Here is a 21,897-nt window from a genome sequence, read left to right as displayed (position 1 = left end):
TTCACGGCGCCGCTGATTTCGACACAAATTTCGGGCTCCTTTATTGTCTCGGCGTAAAACCTGACCCATTGCAAAGGGCTCGCTCCTCCATGTGACCCCCCATCCCCAACCCTGGCCCCCAAGGGAAGAGGGAAACTAGTCAGGCTGTCGGGCGAGGTTTTTGGAAGAAGGAGGAGCGGGTCCCACGAGGCAGGGGCTGCCAGGCCGGACTCGCTGTCCAGCGCAGGCGGAGGAGGCGGGAGCGCCCGGGGGCCCGGGTCCCCGAGGCCTGCCCCGGGGGCGGGCCCACGCGCTTGGCGGAGTCCGGGACGAACCAGAGGTCGCGGCGGGGAACGGGCGGCTGTGAGGGAGGGGGAGGGCGGCGATCCACCTGGGCGACGTGGCAGCCATTCCCTGCTCCCGGAGACCCCTCCCCATTCGGACGCCCACCCGCCCTCTCGCGGCGCGCTGCGGCGAGGCTGCTCTTCCCCGGCCGGGCGGAGAGCGGCAGTGTCTCCCCGCCGGGCGTCCGTCGCTCATCTCCCCTCCGCGCCTGCCGCTTGGCAGCCCCGCGCCGCGCCAGAGAGCGCAGTGGCGGCGGCGGGAAAGGGCTGCGGACCCGCGTCGCCGCGTTGCGCACCCGACGACGCGGCCCCGGTCTCGACGCCCTCCGCGGGCTCCAGGAGCAGGTAAAGTGGCGGGTGGGAGGTGGGGCGGCAGGTCCCAGGCGAGGGTCCCGCCGGGAAGGCGTCCGCGGGCGCCGAGCCGTAGCGGAGGACCGGAGGCAGGGGCGTGCGGCGCTGCGACCGGAACCCAGAGTTCCCAATGCGGAGTCCGGTGCCGGCCGCCTCCAGCCCGGCCCGCGGGCCCGGGCGCCCGGACGGAAGGGAAGTGCGGCGTCGGCGGGAGGCGGGCCCTGGCGCGCCGCCCGAGGCCGGGCGCAGGCGGGGGCCGCGATGTGTCCCCGGCCTCCGGGTTCCTGGCGGGCCTCCAGGCCTCAGCGCAGCCCTCCCCCCGCCGGGGGCTCTTTTGGTTCCCGCCTGGGCTGGACCTGGCGCCTCTCCGGGTGTCTTCGCCGTTTCAGGCAGAGCATTCTTGGAACTTGGGGCCACCCGAGTACGTAGTCCTAACAAAGCTGTTTACTGACTGACTTCTTCACACGTTTTGATTTTGAATACTGCGAGGAGACCTTCGCCTCCCTGGTCCCCACTCCCCACCGCAAGCTTGATCCTCACCGGGACCCTACATGAACCCTCCTGTCTTCCGGAGCCTCTCCGAGGTGTCCGTTTGGAAATCGGGTTTCCATAGAAGAGTCAACTTTACTCTCTTTTGGTTAACACACTTTCTTCCTCACAGAAATAACGCTAAAGTAAGAAAAAAAAGAAAAAGTGTTGGTGCCAGATCACGTTCAGTATTGCCTGTCAATAACCTTCCTTTAGGCGACAGTCTTTAGAACTGGGACCTGGTGTTTGTGGCACGGACGGGTTTGTGTACATTCTCGCCATGCAGTGGTTGTAATGTCTCCATAGCGCAGTTGTGACTGGAAGGCAGGATTGGCTGGTTTTTCTACTCGACACGGTTCAGCCAATCCAGAAGCGCTTCTTGCCTGGAGACTGGTTAACTCTGAAAAGGTGGGGATTGGTTGAGCTCCGAGAAGAAAATCCTGGAGATCTACCTGGCCTTTCACAAAACAGTGATCCGCAGCTGTCTCTCTTCTCCCGCTTCTTAAAAATGCCTCTTTTCACCCCAACACCAGCCTTTTCGTTCTGCTTTTATTCACTGTTTTTCACTCAAACACCAACCTCTCTTTCTGTAACTCGTTTTAACCCTCATCCTTCACTTGTCAATGAAAGAAGTCTTACTCACTTGAAATGTAAACATCATGTGTTTTGATGATCAGTGTGGTTCGATTTTTTTTTTTCTTACGTTTTTAAAGATCAGAAACGACAACAATTTTGATTCTTATGCCAGAACCTTTATGGTTTAAGTGGTTGTGCTAGGATGGGGCCTGCAGTGGTGGAGATGGTGCGAATAGGAAAGTAATGGCTGCTTTTTTTCCTACAAGGAGGCTGCAAATTATTTCATGAAAAAATACTAACGTATAAAAACAAACAAAAAAGCTAACCTCCAGTACAAGTCAGCATACAGTTTGCGTAGCTGTTGTTGCCTTTAGTTGCTTTGCGAACCGTAAAGAGGATGGGAGGATTGTACTTCATAGAAAAAGTTGATTTAAGTTACAGTACAGAATGCTTTTTCTTTATTTAAAGTGGGCATAGTATCTTGTACACGATAGAGGCTAAGTAAATATTTTCAGTGTAGGTCCATTTTATAATACTGAGGATTTTCTTTTAAAAATCTCATTCCTTCATGATCATTTGTAGTTGTGTATGTCTTTTGATAAGCAAACAGTAAATACATGAGTTAGATAATACCTCTACCATCTTTCTTTTTCTTGTTTTCAGCCTTTTATATGCAAATTCACATTGTAAGTCTTAGGGTAGAATCTCAATTTGTGAGGTTATGCATTAATCTTAGATCATGGTTAAATGCCTTTAGAAGTAGTTTGTTGGAATTAAAGAAGAGATTGAACTTTTTTAAAGTAATTACCATGCCAAGGCAATGCGTAAGCCAGATGTCATTACATACTCATCACTCTGATCCTCATAATAATAAAAATGGCTACCATGTTATATATATATAGTAGTTCCCCCCCTCCCTATCCCAAGTTTTGCTTTTGTGGTTTCAGTTACCCATGGTCAACCATGGTCCAAAAACATTAACTGGAAAATTCCAGAAATAAACAATTCATGTTTTAAATTGTGTATGGTTCTGAGTACCTCATTTCATCTCATCACATAGGCATTGTGTCATCTTACATCACAAGAAGTATGACTACAGTACAGTAAGATATTTTGAGAGACCATTTCACATGACTTTTATTACAGTACTAGAGGCCCGGTGCACGAGATTCGTGCACTGGGGGGGTGGAGGGCCCCACAGCCCGGCCTGCACCCTCTCACAGTCTGGGACCCCTCCAGGGGATGTCTGCCTGTCCGATTGGGCCTAAGCTGGCAGTCAGTCAGACATCCCTCTCACAGTCTGGGGCTCTCGTAGTCCAGGACCTCTCATTCCTTACCGCCTGCCACCGCCACTTCGCTCGCCAGCTGTGAGCCCGGCTTCTGGTTGAGCGGCGCTCCCCCTGTGGGAGGCACTGATCACCAGGGGGCAGCTCCTGCGTTGAGCGTCTGCTCCCTGGTGGTCAGTGCGTGTCATAGCGACTAGTCATTCTGCTGTTCGGTTGATTTGCATATTAGGTTTTTATTATATAGGATATTGTTATAATTGTTCTATGTTGTTATTGTTTATATCTTACTGTGTCTAATTTAAAAATTAAACTTTATCATAGGCATGTATGTATAGAAAAAAACATAGCATATATAGGGTTCGGTACTATTTGCAATTTGAAGTATCCACTGGGATCTTGGAATGAATCACCCCTCAGATAAGAGGGGACTGCTGTATTCTTTTGTGGCCTGAACATTTCCCCCTCTACTTTATAATGAGTAATTCAGTTTGCTTATATAAAACCATATGTAGATTTTAACATTACTCTGAATTTTGGCATATTGAATTTACTTTTAAGCACCTTTCTATCCACTGTACTAGTGCCTTTAAAATATGGATAGATGGAAGGTTGGCAGGCTGTTGGAAGAATCTCAGCATTGTCCTCCAGAAATTAATTTTATTAGTACATCTAGATTGAGGTTAATCAGTTTCTGCTACCCAAACTCACATAATTTCAAAAATGAATAGAGCATTTCATTAATTTTCATGGGGGAATAAACTAGCTAAGTAAGCTAGAATTTTATGGCTTTTAGTCACTGGAATTACTGGATTAAAGAACCCACATGTTGCACTTGCCTGAGAAGTGGGTTTGGGTGTACCAATTTCACTAAACCTTACTGACTGATGGTGGACACTTTTTCTAAATATGAATTGTCTGTTCAGATCCTTTGATCATCTATTGGGTCTGTATCTCTTAAAGCTTTGAGCAAAACTCAAACATATGGTTATGTTTTTTTCTTGAAAATATTTTTCTCTAGTTTGCTCTTTCACTTTTTGGTTACTTTTAATTGTCAGAAATTTAAAATGTTCATACATGAATCTATTTTGCTTTGTTAATGCTACATACTTCCAAATTAAGAAATTCCATTGTCCAACAGATGTGGTAGTCAGTTTTTCCTAATATTTAAAAAATTTACTCTATAATCAGAATTTATTTTAGTATAAAGTGTCACATTACTTTAACTGTCTTACAAATTGCTGTTAAATCATTTTGACACTATTAAAAGTTTTCTCTTACTCTCCTGTTTTAGAAAGCCTATCTTATTACACATAAATTTTGAGATGTAATTAGGATTATTTCTGGACTCATAATAGTTTTTGATCTTTTGTTTGATTTTTCTAGTTGTATCACTTTTACTATGTTTTATAGTATGCTCTAGTATTTATTAAGGTGAATTTTCTGTCTTTTTAAACATTTTTATATATCCTTTCTAGTCATTAAATTTAAGAATTAGTTTGGCCCTAGTCGGTTTGGCTCAGTGGATAGAGCGTTGCCCTGTGGACTGAAAGGTCCCTGGTTCAGTTTCGGTTAAGGGCACATGTCTGGGTTGTGGGCTCAGACCTCAGTAGGGGGCATGCAGGAGGTAGCTGATCAATGATGCTCTCTCATCATTGATGTTTCTTTCTCTTTCTCTCTCTCTCTCCCTTCCTCTCTGAAATCAATAAAAACATATTTAAAAAAAGAATTAGTTTGGGAGACTGACATGAATAATATTTAATTTTTCTGTTCTGAAGCAGGGCATCTATTTTTCTTTTTAAAATTCATTTCTGCCCTTGAATTTATTGTTTCTCCTGTCTGGAGTATATTTTTACGGTTCTCCTTATCTTCCTCCCCTTAAACTCTGTGCTAACTTACTTCAAGATTTAAGTGGTTAGTCTTCCTTTCTTTCCCCAGCAAAGATAATCACTTACGATGTATTTCCATTATGCTCTTATTGCTATCATGGGGAAAGGGAAAAATTCCCCCTTTCCTCCTCTGGGTCTTTTGGCTGATGGAATAATCAAATCAACATGAGACAGATTGATGAGAAATTAAATTTCATTCGCATGGGAACTCCACATACATGAGAGGCTCAGAGACGGAAAGGGAAAATGAGGTATATTTGATATTTTGAGCTAAGGATGCGGTAAGATACCTTGGAGTTTCTTCAGAGTGTCATTTGCAGGATGATAAGAACAAGTCTTGGATAATTAGTAGTTTGCCCTGCCATATAGAAAGGTCAGAAGAGGTTATTTCTGATCTCTTATCATGGGCAGGGCCCCTAATTAAAATTCTTTTAGGTAGTTAAGGGGGCTGGGGCAGAAGTTTCTCTGGAGCCAAAGGGTCTTGGTTGCCTTTAGCTCAAAGTAATCTGCATACCACAGAAGCACATCTTGGGGTGACTTGTTCTGAACTCTTACACTACATTTTGAGTTACCTCCTCTCTAGTAATTGTGAGCTTCACTGAAACTTACCCAATGTTCTTTTTCTTAACACTCATCCCAACACTGTAGGTATGTAGGTATTAAATAAATATTGGCATAAAGGAGATGTTTTACTTTTAAAAATATTTCTCTCTATGCTGTTAATTCTCTAATCTCTAGCCCAAAGCTCTTTCCTGATAACGGCCTTTTATATCATCTATGTTCATGATCTGTCCATTTGTATGCTCCTACACATACCTCAAACTTGGCATGTCCAAAACTGTAGTCATCAACCTTTCCGCTCCCATCCTCAAATCAAAAATAGGAAACAAACTGACTGTTTTCTGTCTTTTTTCTAGGGGAAGATTAAATGAGATACTGCATGTGTGGTAAGAATTCAGTAAATAGTAGACTCAGCTAATAATAACTTGGCAGAAATATGGGCTATTTATTGTCTTTTTTTTTTCCTTTTGTATTCTGATTGATCACTAAGCCCTGTTGGATTATTTTTTCTTAATGTCTCTTGAATCTTTGCCTTTTCTTTATCCCCAAGGCTACCATCTTACTCCATGGTTATCATCTCTTAGCTGGATTGCTGCAATAGCCTCCTGAATGTTTACCCTCTTCTAGTCTTACTGCCCAACCCGGTTTTCCCACAGTAATTTGTCTAACACATTTGAGCATGTAACTCCTCTGCTAAAAACCCTTATTTGTGATTTTTTTTATTGCCTTCAAGAAAAGTCTGAACTTCACTTGGCTTTCAGGATTTTCATGATCTGGCTTATTTATCTTTTCATCCTTTTTCACTTTGCCCCCAATGCTTAGTCGTATTCAGTTACTTGCATTTCTCCCTTAAGATTCAAAGTTAGTTAAATTTGGCCTGAGTACTGAAGCTACCCCTGTCTGGAATGCCTTCCCTAGTTCCCTGTTTTTCTCCCTTTGGTTTTGTTAACTCATATTTGTCTTTCAGGTCTCAGTCAGGTGGTATCTCTACGGGGTATCTTTGATACCCACGACTTTGAATTGTTTCTCTACAAATCTGTTTTCTGTTATTATACTGTAATTGCTTGCTTATTTGTCATCTTACCAGGTACTTGTTAGGGTGAAATGAAAGAAAGGTAGATTAAAAAAATGATGTGATTTGCACAGAATATAAGGGAATTAAATAGTAACTTGGGGGTTTACCTAGTAGGAAAAGGAAAGACACATATCTGATGGATGAAAGTTTTCTAAGTTAGGAAAGGCATACTAGGTAGGCCCTTCTACAGCTTCAGTGAAATGTATCTTTTGACATATAATTTTCATCTAATTAGTTTCTCTGTTTATTAGTTAGGACTTGTTGGATTGCAAGTATCAGATACAGTTTGAAATAATCTATGGAGAAAAAAGTTACTGGTTCAGTAACCATACAGGGTGAGGTAAAAGTAGATTTACAGTTGTGAGTACACAGTTTATTATTGTATTATTATTTATCAATTGTATTATCTTTCATATAAACAACTATAAACTTACTTTTGCCCCACCCTGTATAACAGAAATTGTATGGGTAGAGATGGCCAATAACTGATAAGGTGGGAACTTGCCCATAATGAAATTTTCTATACTTACAGTATGTACATTCTGGTGTCATTTCTCCTACTGCTAATATGCTTCTTTACATGGTGGGACCGTGTTTCTGGCAGCACAGGCTTATTTACTTAGAGTCCTATGTCAGTGGCTCTAGATAGATTTGGTCACATGCCCATCCCTTGACCAATTACTACAGTTGAAGGCAGGATGTACTATGCTTAGTTCAGCCTAGGTCATGTGATGTGCCCACGTATGTGACCTAGGGTCTGTTAGCAGAAAATAGATATCTAGGGGAGGGAAGGAGAAGGAGTTCTGGGAAGTTAAAAAATTTCCATGGTAACTCCCCCATCCCCATTATAATTCTTAACCCAGGGAACTGCATCCAGCACGGTCAGTGGTGAACCTGAGGGGGAGGGGGCGGTGAAGGTTTAAAGAAAACAGACAATAGAATATAGCTGGGGCTAGGTGGGACACTGTTCTTGGATGGAGAGATAGTGCCACAGCCTGTAAGCTGAGTCTTTATTTTACTAGTATGGTCAGATCCCACGAGGCAAAGCAAAGGTGTGGTCAAGATGTGTACAATGTTCTCTTGAGTTTCGAATCTACCTAATTACATGCACCTGAGAACTCTGTCAAGCTTTGTTTTGGCAGCACTTGCTGCACCTCCCACAGCCTACATCACTTAGCCACCTGGGACCACAGGTTTGGACCATAAGGTCAAGCTTAAAAACATAGCCTTTGACTATGATTGTGCTGGGAGGGCTTTGCCCTCCAAGCTGGGCCCTGCATGTCGCTTTGCCACGACAGGACAGTGCCCTCTCATTAGTCCGAGGCTTGAACCTGTCCAAACGCTGTAGCCGCTCTCCACAAACCAGCCTTCTGATTATAAATTTACTAGTGGCCTGGTGCACGAAATTCATGCACATTAAAAGGGAATTAATTAGAGGAAATACTTTAATATTGCTATTTGCCCTTTCTCTATAATAGAAGTGTCAGAGATGAAAGAAAATTAGTAAAATGTATATGAAAATCTTCTTGTCAGAGTCTGGGGCATGCCATGGGACCTAGAGTCAAGTCCCTACCTACCACCCGCATGTGCTTCAAAAACGCAGGAGACTCAGACCTGCCAGCCCCACCCCCATTGGGTGAGACCCAGACCCGGCCGGCCCCACCTGCGTCAAGCCCCTCTGGGCAGGGGGCACAGCCTCAGGTCCCCCAGCCCAGTGCTGGTGGGGAGCGTAGCCTCAGGTCCCCCGGCCCAGCGCCAGGTGGGGAGTGCAGACTCAGGTCCCCTGTCAAGCGGGGCGGGGGGTGCGGCCTGAGGTCCCTCGCCCCGGCCAGGCGCCATGCAGCCTCAGGTCCCTGCTGTTCGGTCGTGATGTTATGGCGTCCCAGCTAATTTGCGTATTCTTCTATTATATAGATAGATTTTCCTAGGTACTTTATTTGTGGGAAAGAGATGCCCTGTACTATGGATCTGAGTATTCCAGGTACTGAAATGATAAGTCCAATATTTGAAAGAACTAAATTGGTTTGTGCTAGATTATAACAAATACTTGTTGAGCTGTTTGCTAAACAAGATATCTGTGAGATGCTAATGCTTATAAGCTAGTAGTCTAAACAAATAAATGCAAAGGTGCTAAGGTAGAGGTATATCTAGGGCAGCTGTGGGCAAACTACGGCCCGCGGGCCAGATCCGGCTGTTCTATCCGGTTCTCTTGCTCTCCCCTCCGCTCCTTTACTTTGAATTTATATTAGTTCACTCCATCCATGCTTTTGTTCCGGCCCTCCGGTCCAGTTTAAGAACCCATTGTGGCCCTCGAGTCAAAAAGTTTGCCCACCCCTGATCTAGGGTGTAGTGGGAGCTGTTTCTAAATCAGACTTTGGGATAATGGAGAACTTTCCTGAAGGGAAGTTAATAGAGCGAAGAAATATGGGTTGAGTGGGAAGGGGTAGAAGGACTTGGGGCAGAACCTGTGTAAGACACAGAGATGTGAAATAAGTAATATCTGTGGCATGGTACTTTGGCAACGGCTATATCACTTACCAACCTTTCACCTGATAACTGACTGACATTCTCACTTAACTTTAGATTTCATTGCTAACTGTTGATTCTTTTTTTTTGTTTGTTAATCCTCACCCGAGAATATTTTTCCATTTGTTTTCAGGGAGAGTACAATATAGAGGGAAAGAAGAAGAGAAACATTGATGTGAGAGAAACACATCAATTGGTTGCCTCCTGTGATTGGTTGCCTCCTGCGTGAGCCCCACTAGGGCCCTGGCTGGGGAGGAGCCTGCAACCAAGGTATGTGCCCTTGACTGAAATCGAACCTAGGACCCTTTGGTCCACAGGCTGACACTATCCACTGAGCCAAACAGGCTAGGGCAGTAACTGTTGATTCTTGATCAGCTCTTTAGTTATGGGTTATAAAATGGTAATCAGTTTTGGATTTCATTGTTCCTTTTAATTAGTCTTTTTTAAAAAATGTTTTTATTGATTTTTAGAGAGAGAGTAAGGGAGAGGGGTAGAGAGATAGAAACATGGGTGAGACAGAAACATTATCCATAGGCTGCCTCCTGCGCCTCCGCTACTGGGGATTGAGCCAAGCCACCAATTGGGGCATATGCGCTGACCAAGAATTGGACCTGCGATTTCTTGGGTCCACGCAACAACCGCTAAGCCTCACCGGCCAGGCCATAGTCTTCTTTTACAGAGAGATTTCCCTCATTAAATAGGGCTATTTTGTTACCTTGAAGTAACATTTTACTTAAAAGGCAGAATAAATGCTTAGTTTTTCCTCCTTATATGATCATTTCCAGACTGTAACAGTCACCTCCACTGATGGCAAATGAGGTTGTTTTTTTTTCTTTTTCTTTACTTTTGTGGCTTTCACTTTGGAATATCATATATATTTATATTATAAATACTAGAGGCCTGGTGCATGAAATTCATGCACGGCGGGGGGCGGGGATCCCTCAGCCTGGCATGCACCCTCTCCATTTGGACATTCCTCTCACAATCTGGGACCGCTGGCTCCTAACCACTCGCCTGCCTGCCGGCCTGGCCGCCCCCTAACTGCTCCCCTGCCAGCCTGATTGCCCCTAACTGCCTCTGCCTTGGCCCCTGCCACTGTGGCTTTGTCCAGAAGGAAGTCGGACATCTGAAAGATGTCTGGTTGACCTGGTCTAATTAGCATCTTACCTTTTTATTAGTATAGATTATATACTTTTGGAGCTCTTTTCATTTAAGATTATAGTTTGACATAAACTTTTCTTTATTTATATATTATAATTTTTATATATGTTTTTTGTAGTAAGAAGACATTATTTTGCATAATAGGAAGAGCTGTAGAGTTTGCAGATATCAACTGTGGCCTTAATGAGCACATTGATAGCATCCAGACAGACAGTAAGTATTATTAAAGTCATAGAGGATGACTTTATACATAGGTTTTCAAGCTTTTAACAGATTTTGTTACTAGAATTTCTCAAAGAGCTTGTGGTTGCATAAAACATGTTGACCCAAAAAGCCTTCAGAACTACATTGTGGTCCTGGTTTTAATATGTGTTTTAGTTTCTCTGCTACTAAAATGTCCCTTCTTCGTCCTTCATATTTTACATGTTGTTAGCCATTCACAAATATTATTATGCACCTGTATTTGTGCTTAAGTCCCAGGAGTCTATGTCATAATCCATGTCCTCAGGGAACATGGCCAATTTGGGAAATATGCTCATACAGATGAAAATTTGTCAGTAAAACCAACACTGTGAGACTCTAAAATAAGCAAAACTAATACTCGCAGTAAGTAATGAAGGATTATAGAAAATGTTGAAGAATAATAGAGAAATACACATTCCTACCATTCTTTGGCCAAAAGCTGTATATTGTTCAGCAACTGACTTTTTCCCCTTAAGAATGTGTTTCACATCTTTCTGGTTTTTATATACATCTGTATTTGCATTCCACCTTAAACTTTTTAATAGCTGCATAGTTTTCCAGAAGGTATTTTTCCATAATTTATTTAATCATGTTCTTATCCATCAGTATTTAGGATGTTTTTAATGATCTATAATAATAGTTCTTATGATAGATACATTTTATTTATTTATTTTTTCAAATTTTTATTAAGGTATTATATGTGTACATATCTTACCATTGCCCCCCACCCCCACCCTGATAGATACATTTTAGATTATTGGTTATCTTAATTTGGTTACATTTTTTATAAATTCTCTTTTTCAGTGACGTACTACTTATGCCTTGATGAGATTTAGTATCTACCTTACCCTTTTCACAGCACACTTAAAATCATGTAGTAGATAACTTAATTCCAGGAAAGATTGATTGTTTGGGTTCTTGGTAGCATTTGTTTCTGAGGGAGTTGCTTTTGATCTTGTCTGGGATCATGTCATGTTTGGGTCCCGTAACTTCCCTATGTACTCCTTATAGAGTGATGTTTTTTTTTAATTCTTTTTTTAAAAAATAGATTTTATTGATTTTTTACAGAGAGGAAGGGAGAGGGATAGAGAGTTAGAAACATCGATGGGAGAGAAACATCGATCAGCTGCCTCCTGCACACCTCCTACTGGGGATGTGCCCGCAACCAAGGTACATGCCCTTGACCGGAATCGAACCTGGGACCTTTCAGTCCGCAGGCTGATGCTCTATCCACTGAGCCAAACGGGTTAGGGCTTAAAATTCTTTATTGTTGAATGTTCTTTTTTCCCATAAAGGAAAGTTATTTAAAATTACTATTCCTATATACATATAACAGACTTATTCATAAAATGATATGCTAAATCCTTTTAGTGTTGTGTTGATGATATGAAAGGTTCTTTTTTTTAGTGGAAAGTTTTTTTTTAAAGTGGTATTTATTGGTATATCTACTTTAATGACAGTACTGACCATTGCCGGACCACTGTTAGAAGTTTGTGTTCACTCTACTGCTAATTATAGATTTTTTTTTGTTCACCATGAATTTCTCTTTTTATGTTAAAAGAACATGTCCTTATCTGTTAAAAAACCCCAACAAACTAGGGGTGATAAAATCTCTGCTCACTGTGCTATAACATTTTGATGATGATCAGTAAGCAAGTATATATTGGTTAGGTTCTCTGTCAGGTTAAAATTTAATTATAGAGGTAGAAGAGCTTGAGAACTGTGTACATGAAATGTCTATGTTCATTGTATCACTGTTAATAAAAATATATATTGTTGATTTTTGGGTTTTTCACTTGAGCTAGTCCTTTTGTATTTCTATATAATATATCACACTTTACTTAACCATCCTTTTTCCCCGTATCCTTTTAGAATACACTCTCAATTTAGGTCAGGTATGATATATCTGAAGAAGCTACACAAGCTTGTTTAAACTATTGTATTAATAAGGTTCTCTTTTTGGAAAAAGAAAGATGCATAAGGTCAGGTAATAAAAGAATTAAACATAAACATTACTTAAGTGAATAAATGGGTTTGAAATAAACTAGATTTATAAAGTAAAATTGGTAATTGGAAGGTAATGTCAGCTATGTATGTTTTTATACATATGAGTTTCTTCAGCATACTAAATATTAGTTGGAATTCAGACCACCTCACATATAGTAGATACAAAGAAAAAAGGGGGTGGGAGGGATATATAGTTTATGAGCTGGAGGTAGTATAGAGGGAAGTCCAAGATTCAGCTTTAATTGATAATAGTGATTGTTTTTTTTCCTGATTATTAAAGAATGTATACATAATTGATTATTTAAAAAATATAAAAGTAGTACATAAAGATATAGTGTGTTAAAAATAGTTACTTTTAATCACATTATCCACATATTTTCTTTCTAGTCTAAATCCAGTTCCATTTGGGTGTCTGTATAAATTACATAAGTTTTGTGTCTTGCTTTGTTTTATAGCACTTTATAAAACTCCAATTAGATAATATCTAAAATGTATTTTTAATTATTTATTTACTTGTAATTAAATCGTTGTTGAAAGTATTACATATGTCCCCTTTTTCCCCCATTTACCCCTTTTAGCCTGCCCCCACCCCCTGCCTCAGACCTTCACCACCCTATTGTCTGTGTCCATGGGTTATACATGTATATCTATATAGATATACATAGATATAGATATACTAGAGGCCCGATGCATGAAATTCGTGCAAGGGGCTTGGTCCTCGCAGCCGCTGCTTCGTCTGGAAGGTCGTCTGGATGGTCATTCCACTATTCGGCTGTCTGGTCTAATTAGCATATTATGCTTTTATTATTATAGATATGCATACAAGTTCTTTGGTTGATTACTTCGCTCCCCTACCTTCCCTGGTGTTAGGCAAAATTTTTTTTTTTTTAAATTTTATTTTTACTGATTTCAGAGAGGAAGGGAGAGGGAGAGAGAGAGATAGAAACATCAATAATGAGAGAGAATCATTGATCGGCTGGCTACCTCCTGCACACCCCACACTGGGGATTGAGCCCACAACCTGGGCATGTGCCCTGACCTGGAATCGAATCATGAACTTCTGGTTCTTAGGTCGATGATCAACCATTGAGCCATGCCAGCCAGACGGGATAGGCAAAGGTTTCTTAGGACAGTAAAAGTATAAGTGACAAAAGAAAACAAATAGATAAATTCATCAAGATAAAAATTATTTGTGCTTCAAAGAACACCATCAAGAAAGTGTAAAGACAACTGACCGATGGAAGAAATTATTTGATAAGGGAGTTGTATCCAGAATGTATACTAGTTAATAACTGTTGCAGCTCAGTTATATAGTTGTCAACCTCAATTTGAAAATGGGCAAAGGGTCTAAATAGGCATTTCTTCAAATGTCAATAAGCACATGTAATGATCGTCAACAACAGTTATTAGGGGAATACAAGTCAAAACCACAAGGATAGCATTGGGGTCATAATAAAAAAGATGGATAATAACATGTTTGGTGAGGATATAGAGAAATGGGAGCCTGCATGCATTGTTGGAACTTGAAAATGGTGCAGCCTCTTTGAAAAACAGTCTGGCAGTTCCTCAGAAGGTTCAACATAGAGTTACCGTATGACCTGAATATATTTTGAATTTAGAGCTTGCAAGATTTGCTGAATGATAAGTGTGAGGGAAAGAGGAGGCAAAAAAGACTCTTAGCTAGCTGCATGGAAGAACATATTTGCCAATGATACATCTGATAACAGGTTAACCTCCAAAATTTATAGGAAACTCATACAACTCAACAAAAGGAAGATAAAGAATCCAGTTAAAAAATGGGCAAAGGACCTAAATAGACACTTCTCCAAAGCTGACATACAGAAGGCCAAAAGGCTTATGAAAAAAAGGCTCTAGGTCACTAATCGTCTGAGAGATGCAAATAAAAATGACAATGAGGTACCACCTCACACTTGTTAGAATGGATATCCTATCTAATAAAGAGGGAATATGCAAATTGACCATCACTCCGCCACAAAGATGGCAGCACCCAGTCCTCTTAGCCCCGCCGGAGTCCCCCTGTCCTGGGGGGATGGCTGCTGAGAGCAGGCAGTGTGAGTGGCCACGGCGACGAGGCAAGCGTTCCACCTGGATGTGGAGGGCCTCTGGAGCGGCTGGGGGAGAAGGGAATGCTTGTGTCGTCGCCCCGGCGACGAGGTAAGCATTCTACACCAGGCCACTGAGGGCCTCTGGCCAGGGAGAGCAGTTGGGGGCCATGAGGCCGGCCGGGGAGGGTAGTTGGGGGCCATGAAGCCAGCAGGGGAGGGCGTTTGGGGCGATCAGGCCAACGTGGGGGGGCAGTTGGGGGCGAGCAGGCCAGTAGGCAGAGTGGTTAGGGGCGTTTGGGCAGGCAGGAAGGTGAGTGGTTAGGAGCCAGCGGTCCCAGATTGCGAGAGGCATGTCCTGACTGCCGGTTTAGGCCCAATCCCATAGGGACATCCCCCGGCAGTCGGACATCCCCCGAGGGATCCCAGATTGGAGAGGATGCAGACCGGGCTGAGGGACACTCCCCCCCCCGCCTCCCCACATGCATGAATTTCATGCACTGGGCCACTAGTAATCTCAAATCAACAGGCGAGTGTGACGATGTAGAAAAAAGGGACCCTCATACACTGCTGGTGGGAATGTAAACTCGTGTAACCTCTGTGGAAAACAGTTTGGAGTTTCCTCAAAAAATTAAAAATGGGACTACCATTTGACCCAGTGATTGCACTTCTAGGACTATATCCCAGGAATTCAGAAACACTCATCAGAAAGAATATATGCAGCCCTGTGTTCATAGCAGTGTAATTTACAATAGCTAAGATTTGGAAACAGCTTAAGTGCCCATCACCAGATGAATGGATTAAAAAACAGTGGTACATCTATATAATGTAATACTACACAACTGTAAATAAGAAAGAACCATTTGCAACAGCTTGGATGGACCTGTAGAGAAAGATAAGTATTACATGATCGCACTCATATGTGGAATCTAATGAACAACATAAACTGATGAACAAAAAGAGACCCAGAGACAGAAACATCGAACAGACTGTCAAACCCCAGAGGGAAGGCAGGGGAGGGTGGGGGTGGGAAGAAGAGATCAACCAATGAACTCATGCATATATGCATAACCCTTAGACACGCACAGTGGGTGGTGAAGGCCTGTGGGGAAGGGGGGTAGGTGAGGGCAATGGAGGTGGAGGTGGGGGTGGGGGGGAAGGGGTCATATGTAATACAGCAATAAAGATTTAGAAAAAAGACTTAGTTTTTTAATCTTAGCAATTGAACATTGCTGTTAGCTGAAATTGAAAGGACTGTAGTTAGGGCAGGTCTGCAGTGGAGTATCGTCACTTTTAGACATACCTGGTGTGAGATGTCTATTACACAAAGTGGAGGTGTTCAGTGGGTAGTTTACTGTGGTGGTGGGGTTAGGGAAAAGAGGTGCAGTTAGAGATTTAAATTTGTTAGCATTTTGTTTTACTATCAAAGCCTGCCACGAGACTGGGTGAGTTCACTGAAGGAGTGGGTTAAGTAGGGAAAAGGAGATCCTAGAACTAAGCCTTTTTTTTTTTTTATAGTATGTTTTTATTTCAGAGAGGAAGGGAGGGAGAGAGAGAGAGAAACATCAATGATTAGAATCATTGATCGGCTGCCCTCTGCATGCCCACACTGGGCTTCGAGCCTGCAATCCCGCCCATATGCCCTGACAGGGAATCGAACTGTGACCTTCTGGTTCACTGCAAACTAAGCTTTTGATCACTTACTTCACTGTTTCCAAGTTGAATGATGTGAAAATTCTGAGAGTGGCACTGTCCTCAGAAGATAAATGTGCTTCGGAGAAGGGATTTATCAGCTGTGTAAATCTTGCTGGTAACTAAGTCTGGCGGTTAGATTTACTTTTATTTTCTACTAGAGGCCCGATGCATGAAAATTCATGCACTGGAGTGGGGGGTCCCTCAGCCTGCGTGCCCTCTCTCACAGTCTGGGAGCCCTCAGGGATGGGAGGTGACCTGGCGATCAGGGGAAGGCAATGCCCCATCACACCTTTGCTGCTGCCACTGCCAGCAGTGCAAGCCTCAGCTGGCCCTGGGGGGTTGGGGGCTGGGGGCTGAGGGGACTGGGGGACTCCGGAGGCAGGCGCCCCAGCAGGGCTGAGGGGACTGGGCACCGCCATCTGTGGCTGTGGGTGCTGCCATCTTTGAGGGGTGGGACAGTCAATTAGCATATTCCCTCCTTATTGGCTGTGGGCGCTGCCATCTTTGCAAGGGTGTGAGGGTCAATTAGCATATTCCCTCTTCATTAGATAGGATTGTTGCTGGTTTGGAGAGATGTAGTTCAGCAACCTTGCTAGATTATTTGGGTAATCTAACCGGTAGCCTATAATTTCTTTTGGATTGTATATACATGCAGTCATATTGTCTGTGAATAATGATAGTTGTATATTTTCTTTTCTAATTTTTATATCTTTTCAAGTCTTAATATGTTGGCTATGACTTCTGATACAATGAAGCAGTGTACAATAGGAATGGTAACGGCAGTCATCCTTATCTCATTTCTGATTGCAGAGGGAAAGCTTTCAGCATTTCACAATTAAATACAATGTGTGTGCGTTTTTTTTTTGTTTTTTTTTGTAAATACCTTTTTAATTCCCTTGTATTTTTAGCTTGTGCAGAATATTTTTTTTTGTCTTGAATGGATGTTGACTTTTTCAAACAGTTTTTCTGTATATGTTGAACTGATCATGTGATTTTTCTTTGTTTTGTTAATGTTAGGGATTGATTTTCAAATACTAAACATATATTCTTAAATAAATTCTGATTAATTGTGATGCATTATTTTATAAATCAATGTAATTTTTATATTTTACATATCACATATAATTTATGTATCACTATTTTGTTTAGGATTTTTTGCATCGGTTTTCATGGATGAAATAGGCCTGTAATTTTTTTTCTTTTAATGTCCTTGTAAGGTTTTGGTATCAGGGTTATTCCGGGCCTCATAAAATGAGTTGGAAAGTGTTTTCTCCTTTTTTATTCTCTGGAAAAGTTTGAGATTGGTGTCAGATGTTAATTAGTGGAGTTGACTGATGAAGTTATCTAGACCTAGAATTTTCTTTGTGGGAAGGTTTGAAGTTACAGATTCCATTTCTTAATTAGATACAGAATTATCAGATCTTGTTTCTTTTTATCAGATATGGTATGACTTGTATTCCAAAAAAACAATACATGCACTTCATTTAAAGTTTAAAATTTATTGGCATACATTGTTTATGATATCCTCTTATTTTTTACTAGAGGCCCGGTGCATGAATTCATGCATGGGTGGGGTCCCTAGGCCTGGCCGACAGTTGCGGAGTGCGGAAGGAACGGACGCCTGACGCCGATGTCGGTGCCCCGCCACGGCACAGTTCCCCCCCCCCCCCCACCCTCCTGCTTCCCTCCCTGCCATGCCACCACAGCTGCAGGCAGGCGGCAGGTGGATCAGGGCCTGCCGGCTGCGGGGAGGGACCATGGGTGGTTGACTGGCCGCAGGAGGTTGGCTGTGGGAGTGCACTGACCACCAGGTGGCAGCTCCTGCATTGAGCATCTACTCCCTGGTGGCACATTATAGTGACTGGTCAACTGGTCGGTCCTGTCGTTCTGGTTGTTCGGCCGTAAAGATTGCTTAGGCTTTTATATGTATAGATAATATAGCTGTGGACTTGATAGTGATAAATGCTTTTCTTCATTTCTAATATTGGTTATTTGCACTTTTTTTTTTATCACTTTTGCCAGGGATTTATCATTAATACTATTTTTTAAAATAGTTTTTTTTTTTTTTTAATTTCAAAGAACCATCTCTAGTCTATGTTGATTCCTTTTACTACATATTTGTTTTCTATTTTCTGTTTGTTCTGTAGTTTTTCCTTCTTTCCAGTTTCTTTGGGTATGATTTACTGTGTTTTGTTTTTTCTCCCCTAAATGGTTAGATTGGATGCTAAGATCGTTGATGTTTCAGCCTGTCTTCTTTTCTGATATATGCATTTGTATGCATCTTCAACTATGCATGACTTTAGTTGTATCTCACAAGTTTAGATATGTAACATTTTTTTGGTTATGTCTTTTTCTGCCTTGATTGATATGATTGTGATTTTTCTTCTTAGGCTATTGATATGGTGGATTACATTGATTTAAAAAAATATTGAACCAACCTTGCATCCCTGAATAAATTGCAATAAATCCCTGGCAAAAATTGTTTACATATTGTTGATTTATTTTTGCTAATATATTTTTAAGGATTTTTGCATCTGTAGTTCCTCTCTATTTCTGAAAGGATTGTATAGAGTTAGTGTTAATTTTCCTTAAATATCTTTGGTAGAATTCTCCATTGAAGCCATTTGAGCTTGGGACTTCTATTTTGGGAGTTTTAAAATTGTGAATTAAATTTCATTAAAAGTCATAGGGCTTTTATTTATTTACTAGAGGCACAGTGCATGGATTCGCGCACTGGTGGGTTACCTCGGCCTGGCCTGCACCCTCTCGCAATCCGGGACCCTTTGGGGGATGTCAGAGAGCTGGTTTGGGCCTGATCCCCACAGGCCAGGCCGAGGAACTCCACCGGTGCACAAATCCGTGTACTGGACCTCTAGTATGCATATAAGATCTTTGGTTAATCTCTTCCCACCCTTCCCCCTCCCCCCTTCCCTCTGAGATTCATCAGTCTGTTTCATGTTTCCATGCCTGTGGTTTCCGCTCCTGCATTGAGCATCTGCCCCCTGGTGGTCAGTGCACGTCATAGCTAACGGCAGGTCAGCCGGTTGCTTAGGCTTTTATATATATATAGACTAGTAGCCCTGTGCACGAATCTGTGCGCCAGTAGCTCTCTGTGGGGCCTGGCCGCTCTGCGCCCGCTTCCCAGAGGCTCTCATTGGCCCAGAGGCCCATCCGCAGCCGGGCATGGAATGCTTGCCTCGTCGCTGGGTCAACGCAAGTGTTCTGTGCCCTGGCCTGGCCAGAGGCCCATCCGCAGCCAGATGTGGAACACTTGCCTCATCGCTGCGGCGACAAAACAAGCATTCTGCCAGGTTGCTCATGCTGCCCGCTCTCAATGGCTGCCTCTCCCACCCCGGGACTGGAGGACTCCGGCGGGGCTGAGAGGACTGGGCACTGCCATCTTGTGGCTATCGGGGCTGAGAGGACTGGGCACTGCCATCTTGTGGCTATGGGCGCCACCATCTTTGTGACAGAGTGATGGTTAATTTGCATATTACCCTTTTATTAGATAGGATTGTTAGGTAAGTTGTGGTAGTTTGTGTAGTTTTTGAGAAATGAGTCCATTCATACCTGTTGTCAAACTTTTGTATATACAGTTGTTTATAGGATTCCCTTGTTAGTTTTTTTTTTAGTTTTAATAATTTAGTGTCTGTAAAAAGGATTCCTTAGGTGTCTGTAGGGTCTGTAGTAATATCTCTTGTTTTATTCCTGATATTGGTAATTTGTGTGTTACTCTTTTTTTTTCTTTCTCAATTTTGCCTAGATATTTGTCAATTTTACTGATGTTTTCAAAGAACCATCAATTTATTTCATTGATCTTTTTTCTTTACTTTTGTTTTCAACTTCATTTATTTCTGGTCTTATCTTTATTCCCTTCCTTCTACTGGCTTTGGGTTTATTTTGCTCTTTTTCTAGGTTCTTGGTGGGGGGTGTTGATTATTGATTTGAGACTTTTCCTCTTTTCTAATGTATGCATTTAGTGCTGTAAATTTCTGTCATTGCTGTTTTAGCTGTGTCTACAAATTTTGATATGATGTATTTTCTTTTTTTTTTTTTTTAAATATATTTTATTGATTTTTTACAGAGAGGAAGGAAGAGGGATAGATAGTCAGAAACATCAATGAGAGAGAAACATCGATCAGCTGCCTCTTGCACACCTCCTACTGGGGATGTGCCCGCAACCAAGTTACATGCCCTTGACCGGAATCGAACCTGGGACCTTTCAGTCCGCAGGCTGACGCTCTATCCACTGAGCCAAACCGGTTTTGGCTGATATGATGTATTTTCATTTCCATTTATTTCAATGCATTTTAAAATTTTCCTTGCGACTTCCTATTTGACATGGATTATTTAGTATATTGCGTAGGTTTCAGGTTTTTAGAGATTTTCTTGTTATCTTCTGTTATTAATTTCTAATTTGATTTTGTTGTGGTCAGAGAACATACTTTGTATAATTTCAGTTCTCAAATTTTTTGAGGTGTTTTTTATAGTCTAACATATGGTCTGTATATTATGTTCTGTGGGCACTTGAAAAGAATGTATATTCTCCTGTTATTGGTGGTGTGTTCTGCAAATGTTGATTAGATCATTGTAATGGTATTATTGAATTCCATGTCTTTGCAGATCTTCGGTCTAGTTGTTCCATAAATTGTTGAGAGAGAGTTATTGGAGTCTCTTAACTATAATCGTGAACTTGTCTATTTCTTTCAATTCTGTCAGTTTTTGCTTCACTTCTTTAGTGGCTTTGTTGTTTGGTGCATATACATTGAGGGTTGCTAATCTTTTTGGTGGACAGATATTTTATGTACATTTTTTATATAATGTACTCATGTGGTAATTTTATTTGCTTTAAATTCTACTTTACCTGGTATTAATATGTAAAAAATGTAATTTTAATTTAAATAGGCAAATGTTGTTGGTGGCTGCCATAATAACAGTGCAGTTCTGCAAGATGGAGAGAGCTATGACACAATACATTTAATTAAAAGCTAAAATTTGTTGTATGTTAGAAAGTGTTAAGGGAAGTGGGAATGTGAGGTATTATTTTATTTTTATTATTATTTTTTAATCTTCACTTTAGATCATGTTAAGAGAGAGCGAGAGCGAGAGAGAGTGTTAGGGATTGAGAGAGAGAGAAACATTAATGTGAGAGAAGCATTGATTAGTTACCTTCCTTACGTGCCCCAAATGGGGTTTGAAGCTGCAACCCAAGTATGTGCCCTGACCGAGAATCGAACTGGCAATAGTTTGGTGCACAGGACAACATTCAAGCAACTGAGCCACTCTAGCTGGGCTATGATTTTATTATAATAATTAATTAATTAATTTACTATTATTTTTAAAAAAATACCTTTTTATTTATATCACAGAGAGGAAGGGAGAGGGATAAAGGGATAGAAGCAGCAGTGATGAGAAAGAATCATTGATGGGCCGCCTTCTGCATGCCCCCTACTGGGGGTCAAGCTTGCAACCCGGGCATGTGCCCTGACTGGGAATTGAACCATGACCACCTGGTTCATAGGTAGGTTGATACTCAACCACCGAGTCACACTGGCCAGGCTGGACTATGATTTTTAAATTGTGTAATCAAGAAGAAATTATTGAATGTAATACTTG

At 41.8% G+C, this 21,897-nt stretch overlaps 1 protein-coding gene across 1 annotated transcript in view; it reads left to right on the top strand.

Moving 5' to 3' along the window:
* The first annotated feature begins 324 nt into the window (after nucleotides 1-324).
* Nucleotides 325-21,897, top strand: part of N4BP2 (NEDD4 binding protein 2) — a 90,803-nt gene continuing 69,230 nt past the window's right edge. The window contains exons 1-3 of the mRNA XM_080656473.1: nucleotides 325-668; nucleotides 5,868-5,897; nucleotides 10,392-10,486. The gene's annotated coding sequence lies outside the window, so the exon portion shown is untranslated. The remainder of the gene's footprint in view (nucleotides 669-5,867; nucleotides 5,898-10,391; nucleotides 10,487-21,897) is intronic.

This window comes from Plecotus auritus (genome assembly GCF_963455305.1).
Source record: "Plecotus auritus genome assembly, chromosome: 1".
Classification (NCBI taxonomy): Eukaryota; Metazoa; Chordata; class Mammalia; order Chiroptera; family Vespertilionidae; genus Plecotus; species Plecotus auritus.
The sequence above is the reverse complement of the archived record's forward strand: the minus strand, read 5'-3'. Positions and strand labels throughout refer to the sequence as shown.